General features: G+C 32.6%; 1 long non-coding RNA gene across 1 annotated transcript; it reads left to right on the plus strand.

Moving 5' to 3' along the window:
• The first annotated feature begins 4,328 nt into the window (after positions 1–4,328).
• On the plus strand, positions 4,329–5,377 carry LOC138908927 (uncharacterized). Its single transcript, XR_011415343.1, has 2 exons — positions 4,329–5,046; positions 5,130–5,377. It is a non-coding gene; the product is annotated as an uncharacterized lncRNA (long non-coding RNA).
• The last annotated feature ends 2,187 nt before the right edge of the window (positions 5,378–7,564 follow it).

Consider the following 7,564-nt stretch of genomic DNA (forward strand, 5'->3'; position numbering starts at 1 on the left):
AAATTGAGATGGAAGGAGTAATTGTTCAAGAACACAAAAAATACTTTGGTAACTACGTTTTAACTGATAACTTCTTTAGAACTTTTTTGCTTAATATACACAAAGTAACTTTTTGTTTTCTTGAAAAAATTTCCTATATATATATGCACAGGACAAAAAATTGAAAGGGAATAACTCATAAATTTAAATGTTATAAGTTTGGTATATATCCCTCGGATGCCTTCATTGAAAATGACTTCTAACCAAAGTGAAAATAACTTAGTTCGCACCTTTTGTATGTTCTTCTTTATGTCTCAAACCTAATAGAAGCAGACAAACTGTAAATTACCTACTAGAAATATCTCTTTTTGTAGTGTCTCTGATTGTCGTAACCATAGTTTTGTAACAAAGTGCCTCCTAAGGGTGGCAAATGGACCGGGTCGGACTTCAAACAGGTCAACGGGCTGGTTTCGGTCCTTAAATTAATGTGCTAAACGGTCTCGATTAAACGGGTCGGGCCTGCGGTTCAAACGGGCTAAATGGGCCCAACGACTATGCAGTAAATTTGTTTTTAATTAAATAGAACTTAGAGACAGAAAGATGTTAAAAAAAACATCTAAGGCAATGCCCTGTAATTTTATTATAAAATTGTAACCTAATCTTTTAATTCAAATTTAAAGACAAAAATATTGTAAAAATATATTCAAAGCAATGCCTTGTAATTTTATTATAGCAATAAAAAATATGGCAACATATTTCTTAGTCTTCATCCCCCTATGGAATGAGCATAACAAGATGCTAATACCACCATTGAGAAGAAAAAGGAACTAATCAAGAAGTGCCAAAATACAAGTTACATACTAATTTTTGTTCATACAAGTTACATGTTATCTTTTACAAACTTCATAAATACTAGTTCGGAGAAAGTTCCGTTGGTGATGGCGGAAAAGTAGCTTGTTCGCCGCTTCCATTGTCGGGCGAAGCAGCATCCTCAACAAGTTTAGCTAGCATTTCTTCGCAAGCTTTGTTGTGATTCAACAAGTCCAAAATTTTATTTTTTTGAATGGATCAAATCTCTGAAAAGTACTGATATTTTCAAGCTATCCCTCATATTTCCTGCATAGCTAATCCTATATAACTAACCCTTGCATACCTATGTTCTGTATTATTAATACCAACTCCTAATTCTAGCCAATAACCAAACAACCCCTAAAAGTTTAAACTTTTTTAAGAAAATGGCTTCAACATCATAACTATGCAACTTACCAGTTACCACTAAGAACATACTGCTGAATTAAAAAATTTCAATGGTTCAGTGTTGGGGACAAAATAATTACATAGCAAGGCCTGATGAAAGAAGACTTTGTCCAAATCTCAATAATAATAAGTTTCACTAAAGGTAATTTAACAATTCAGCAATGTAAATAAAAAAGGTATCTTTAACAACTTGTAAGAAAAGCATCTAAAAGTGATAATGGCTACCATGGCAAAGAGCAAGGAGTATGTTTTTGATTGTCTGTTTTTAGGTTTTTAGTCAAAAGAACAATAAATAATTCTGTGTGAATTTGAAGAGATCATAATTCTTTCAAAATAATTTGTCTTCATGTGATTTTAGATATATTTGGTATTTTTAGTGACTTCTTTGTGGAAAAAAAGACTAAGAAAGTGGTGCAAGTCTTCAGAGATTGGCATAACGATATCTGCACAACTGTTGAGATTTAAACGTGGGAACATATTAAACGTTTGAAACTGTCAGCCTGAGAATAAGAAAATTAGTACAATAATTGAATCGCTTTTTGTTTGGTTATAGAACAGTAGAGGAAAGAAAAGCATTTAGTCACTTCTTCCTTTTTTAAAATTTCTATGTTTCGGTCAGTTATATTTTAAGTGGAGATATCACATATATCTACCCCTAAAAGTTGTGGAATTGATGAGATCCCACCCGTTAACTAGAAGTCGGCGATAAGCTCTTAAATAATACAATTCAAGTGTACCATCTTCTTTCTCATTTCGAGGAAAAGGTGCGCAAGGAAAAGGCAACAACGGAAGGATGTGAATCATACCGAAATGGGAATACATGAAAAGTCTTTTTCAAAACACCTTCACCTCTGCGAAAGCAAGATAAAGGTCATTATAGGAGAAAATCTCTCTTTATATAAGTAAGGGAACCTTCCCCTTCCGATAGAAGAAGATACCTCACGGTGCTTACACCTTTCGCCTATCGGAACACCAACCCAATCTTGGATTAAAATAATAGTGCATAATGGCAATACTCCTTCCCATTTCTTCTTTTATGATCTTATCTAATTGAAATGCTTACCTGTAAGTGCGGAGAAGGTACCCAGGGGACCAAATGAAAGGGCATTGAAAGGTTTTCAATTAAAGCTTTGCGAGTACTTGAAAGACTCGAAAGACCTACTTGATAAGTTTCCTTATGAGTGAGTTCGTAGGTGCCTTTAGAATCTTATTTTCCTTAGCTACACAGAAATCATGGCCATTGTATCAGTTAGATATGAAAAATATCTTCTGTCTACACGCTTTCGAAAATAGAATAGACGAGATGACTGTGATTGACAAAGTAGGGGGAGGTGAGTCTTGTCTCCTTTCACTTTGTCGTACTCGGAGGAGTGGTGACTAGAGAGTACATGCCAGACGAAACGACGGTGGCTCCATACGGGGTATTGTCGGGTTCTTATGGGTGCATTAATTAGAAATTAGTTGGAATTGGAAGTAATTGTAAGGTATGGAAGCTGATTATTTCCATTTGAGTCGACTTAAGTCTTTCTTATGGGAAAAAGCACTTTTATTATTTCACTTTTATGCTTCAATAAGACCTATATTCGCATTTGAATGATACCAAACGAGATGGCTTTTTCAGGGACTGGCCTCTTCCCCGAGGCCATCCCAGTTCTCAACTCTAAAATGAAAGAACGAAGTTGAGACTTTTTGTTGTTTTACAACTATGGAACAAATTATTGAGCTATTCATCATCTATAATCTCCTCCTCCTAACAAATAAAAAGAACATATACACTATAGATTAACATTATGATTAAAGCTAAATTGATCTGAAGTTATCTTCTACATAATAAATTCAAAAATTAACGTAACGAAAGCGTATGTATTTTATTTTTTAATGTTTTTTTTATGCTTATGATTCTTAGGAACAAAATAGGCCTGGTAAAATACATGCATGAAACAAAATACATTATTACAACCAAAAGTTCTCTTGAAAGTCAAATCATTTTTATGCCAATGTGTAAAACACCATAGCAAATTACAGAATCAAGTATAATAGTAGCAATTATTTAGAGGCGGAGAACTGGAAACTTATCCATTTTATCCTTATAACTCGTAGAAATAACGCTCATTTGCCACTTTTCGGTCTTGTCTTTGATAAATACTCTTATTTGTCCTAGAGTTTCAAATGCTACAAGTAAAAATTTCAGGACAATATCATGAAACTTTACTTGCAGACTTTAATTTCAGGTAATCTGGAAATTAATGTCCTGTTAAAGAGGGAAAAGGAAAAGTAGAAAATCCTCTTGTGTGATACTTTCGTAACGCAGTAATATGAGTTCAAAAACAATAACCTCTAATAAAATAAAAAGATTCATAACCTCTGACTGCTGTTCAGTTGGAGTTCTCTTGCTTCTCTGTTAATTCCTTCGGTTCATTACGAGTCTTTTTGAGATTTTCTCACATTCCTTATAAATGGAGTAACATTTAATTACCAAATTAATCATAATATATAGCTACTATTACCTTTTATTCTTTAAGAAGTCTCAGCTCATTAACATTCCACTAATTGGAACAAAACAACATCGATAACAATAAACTCAGTGAACAAGAAAGTAATGTGTACGCAGACCTTATCCCTATCCTGGAAGGTCAGAGAAGTTGTTTCTTATATACTCTCGGCTAGAGAGTAGATGAAAAAAAGCATTAGCCACAAGTCGTAACAACAATAAGATATTAAGAAAACCAAAGCGAAAGATATCAATCAAACGGTAGGTAAAGATAGCTATCTACGAGTAAAAGGATACCATACTAACATTATGCTACTAAGAAAGAAAGAGCAAAACGCTCGACTACCTACTAGCATGCTGCCCTAATTCTCGACTTTTAACAAAAAGGGACATGTCCTTAGTAAGCTCTATCTGTGTCATGTCCTGCCTAATTAACTCTCCCCAATACTCTTTTAGTTTACCTCTACTTCTCCTTATACCCACTAAGGCCAACCTTTCACACCTCTTAAGTGGGCACTAGTGATTCTCCTCTTAACATGTCCGAACCATTTCAGTCTTGCCTCCCGCATCTTATCTTCCACGGGGTCACTCCACATTTTTTCCGAATAACTTTATTTTGAATTTATCAAATTTAATATGCACGCACATTCATCTCAACATTCTCGTTTCAACTATTTTTATCTTCTCGATATTAAAAATATTGAACAACTAACACTCTACTCCTTACAACATAATATTTTGTTTCTTAAAACGTCCAATATATTTAATTTACCAATAAACGGACTAATAATGGTGATAGGAGAGCTTATAAAAATATCTTAAAAGAAAATTAAAACCAAAGATGGAGGAAGGCTATAGATCGGCCTTTAAACTATTCGCATATCTTCTTTTCATGATCTGGATCTTCATTAAGATCCAATACCACATTGTCCTCCACATCTTGACCTTTAACAGTGTCAAAATCCTCCGGTAAGAAAGTCGGATTCCACGGTTTCGCCGCCGTGAACTTGTGCCCAGAACCACCACTACCCACGGCGTTAACTTTCTCGAAATACTTCACAGCCACGCGTATTCTCTTCAGAATTGCATAGAATTCTTCCACTTCATCATCATCCACAATTGTTCCCTCGTTTTCTTCTTCATCTTTCATAATTTTTCCCTGTTTATTTTCAATCTTTTCATCATCTATTCTTTTTCGTTTCTGCACTTCCATTATAAATATTGACGTGATTTTCTTTTCTCTTTCTCAGGCAAGGGAATAATGCTAAGTGGAGAAAACGTGTAAATGACTATGAAATTTCCTAATAGGAATTTTAGAGGTTGATTATTATGGAGTCGTTTTACTTGTTTTTATAGTGGATTGGTGGGAGTTGACGAACTGATACAAACCTGATGATGTCAGATGTTGACGTTATGGGAATGTCGTAAGCATGGGCGGAAGAAGAGTGGCAAAAGGGATTTGTCTAAACTCCATTCCCTTGAAAATTACAATGTGTACGTGAGGTTAAAAGTTTTTTTTTTTTATGGGTATATATTATTCACTATTGAAACCCTTGATTTTTAATGTATTTACTTTTCTCGTTTTTTGAATCCTCACTTTTGTAAGCTAATTAAGTGTCGAATACCTACGTTAACGCCTTTGAATTTTCACTCTTTTCATGTTGATATTGGTAGGCTGCTTTACTTTGCCTTTACTAAAGTTTATGGTGGCCCGGTAAGACCAAAACTATAGTTGTATGAGTTTAACTCCTACGTGGATAATATAGCAACTTTTTCACCATATATCATATTAAGATGATTTACAGGTAACAGTCTATATAATCTGCTTTGATAATTAAAATAATATATTAAAAAATAATATAAATATTCTTTATACTATAAAAGCAAAATCCACATATAAGAACAGTAGTAGGTAAGCCTGCCTGCCGAGCAGCAGCATCAGATATTGCAGGCATGTGCGATGATATGCTTTAGCATGCGTCTAATCAAAGAATCTTTATTCTTTTTGAAACAAAAGGTCATTTGTGATGCTTTTGTAAAAGCTTTCTTATTGAAAAACAGTAAACACCTAACCAAAGTACCAAACACGTTTTGCTATATGACTTTAATATTAACAAGTTTTCAAAATGGTTTCCAACATCTGAACCTTAATAACGCCTAAAGAAACACTTGACGATAATGAAGATTTTAGAGTGAGTAATTTGAGATAAAGGCTTTTTGGTAGAGATTTGGGAATGTGACCTATTAAAAGCTATGTCAAGAAGGTGAATTAAATTTTTTTTATCAGAAAATTCAGATCAAAGGGAGAATCATTAGGTGTTTGGCCTAATTTTTTTACTATATTTAATTATTTTTTTGAATTTCTATAATTGGATTTTTTCTTTTTCTAGAAAGAAATTATAAATCTTCATATTTTTTTAGTCTTTTTCTTGGAGTAAAAAGTTTTATACCTCTATAAATTAAGGCTCATTCCTTCTCGTTCAGTAGCATCCACAATGTAGCCATAAAAAGTTTGAGAGTATTGTTTAAGGAGAAAATTTTCGAGACAAGTGTTAGTCGTCACTTGTGTGTGTCTCTTTGTAAGATTGTTCTCTCAATATTTTATAATTTCTTTCATATAATGGATTGCTTCTCTTGGTGTGTGGACATATGTCAATTAACCAAACCACTTTAAATGTTTATCTTTTTTTGTCCTTTTTTGTTTGTTATTTAATTTATCGTTATTAAAGTTATATTTTATTAGCTTCTACGTGATACTTATCAATTCGATCCTAATAACTTACATGTATAAATAGTTCTGATATCCTAGTTTAGCTCTCAACTAACGCTTTTATATCCCGTCGACTTAATCTTTTTTCTTTTAAACAACCATTCAGACAAAATCTTCCTTTGGTAAAAAAATACTAGAAAATTGTTGTTGGCGCACAGTTGAACTAATAAAAATAACATTCGAAAAGTTTAAGAGTTTAACAATATGCAAGCCTGACAAGTTAATTAATATATCCAAAATTAGCACTAATGTCTCCACTTCAAACGATCCAACGAATTGTTAGAATTTTAAAAATATATATAATATAACATCTCTTATTCTTTTATTTGATTCAGGATTAATAGTTCATCCTAATTAAAGTACTCTCACTAGACACTACATATGGGAAATGTGCGTCATGTTCCGTGAACTATATTACAACAAATAAATAATATCCAATAAAGAATATACATTTCCCGAAGACAAGAAAAATTTGCATCTTCTCATTCCCAAAATGAATTTTTAGTCACCTATTCAATGTCAATTGATTGTTTCTACAGTGGGGTTAAGAGTTATTTTACTTAGCTCTCGTTTCGCCATCGATTTTGGTTTCATTTTTTCAAAAATAAAAAAATTGAGAACATTGTTTGTGAAGAAAATATGATCATGTTTTGAAAAAAAAATTCAAAAAATTTCAAGTTTCTAAAAATTTGTTTATGGCAGTTTTTGAGCGAAATTTTTTCTTCCACTCACAAAACATCAATTTTTCTTCAAATAAAATACATGTCCAAATATAATTTCAACTTTCAAAAATTATTTTTCAACGCAACTTCAATAACTCTTTTTATAAGTTTCAATCAAATCTATGTCCAAACATTAACTTATTCTTTTGAAAATAAAATATAAAAATTAAGCAACTAAGTAAAAAGCACTGAATGACAGACATCAAATCTACCAAGTATTCGATCGCCTGTGTCAACTTCTGAAAAAGCAATATTCTGTTTTTCTTTTTCCAATAAAAAGGCAATATTCCTCTCGTCCTCGAATGGAAGAGGCCATTCTTTTGAATTCAAAGAATCAAAATATAT

This window comes from Nicotiana tomentosiformis, chromosome 4, assembly GCF_000390325.3.
Source record: "Nicotiana tomentosiformis chromosome 4, ASM39032v3, whole genome shotgun sequence".
In the NCBI taxonomy this organism is placed as follows: domain Eukaryota; kingdom Viridiplantae; phylum Streptophyta; class Magnoliopsida; order Solanales; family Solanaceae; genus Nicotiana; species Nicotiana tomentosiformis.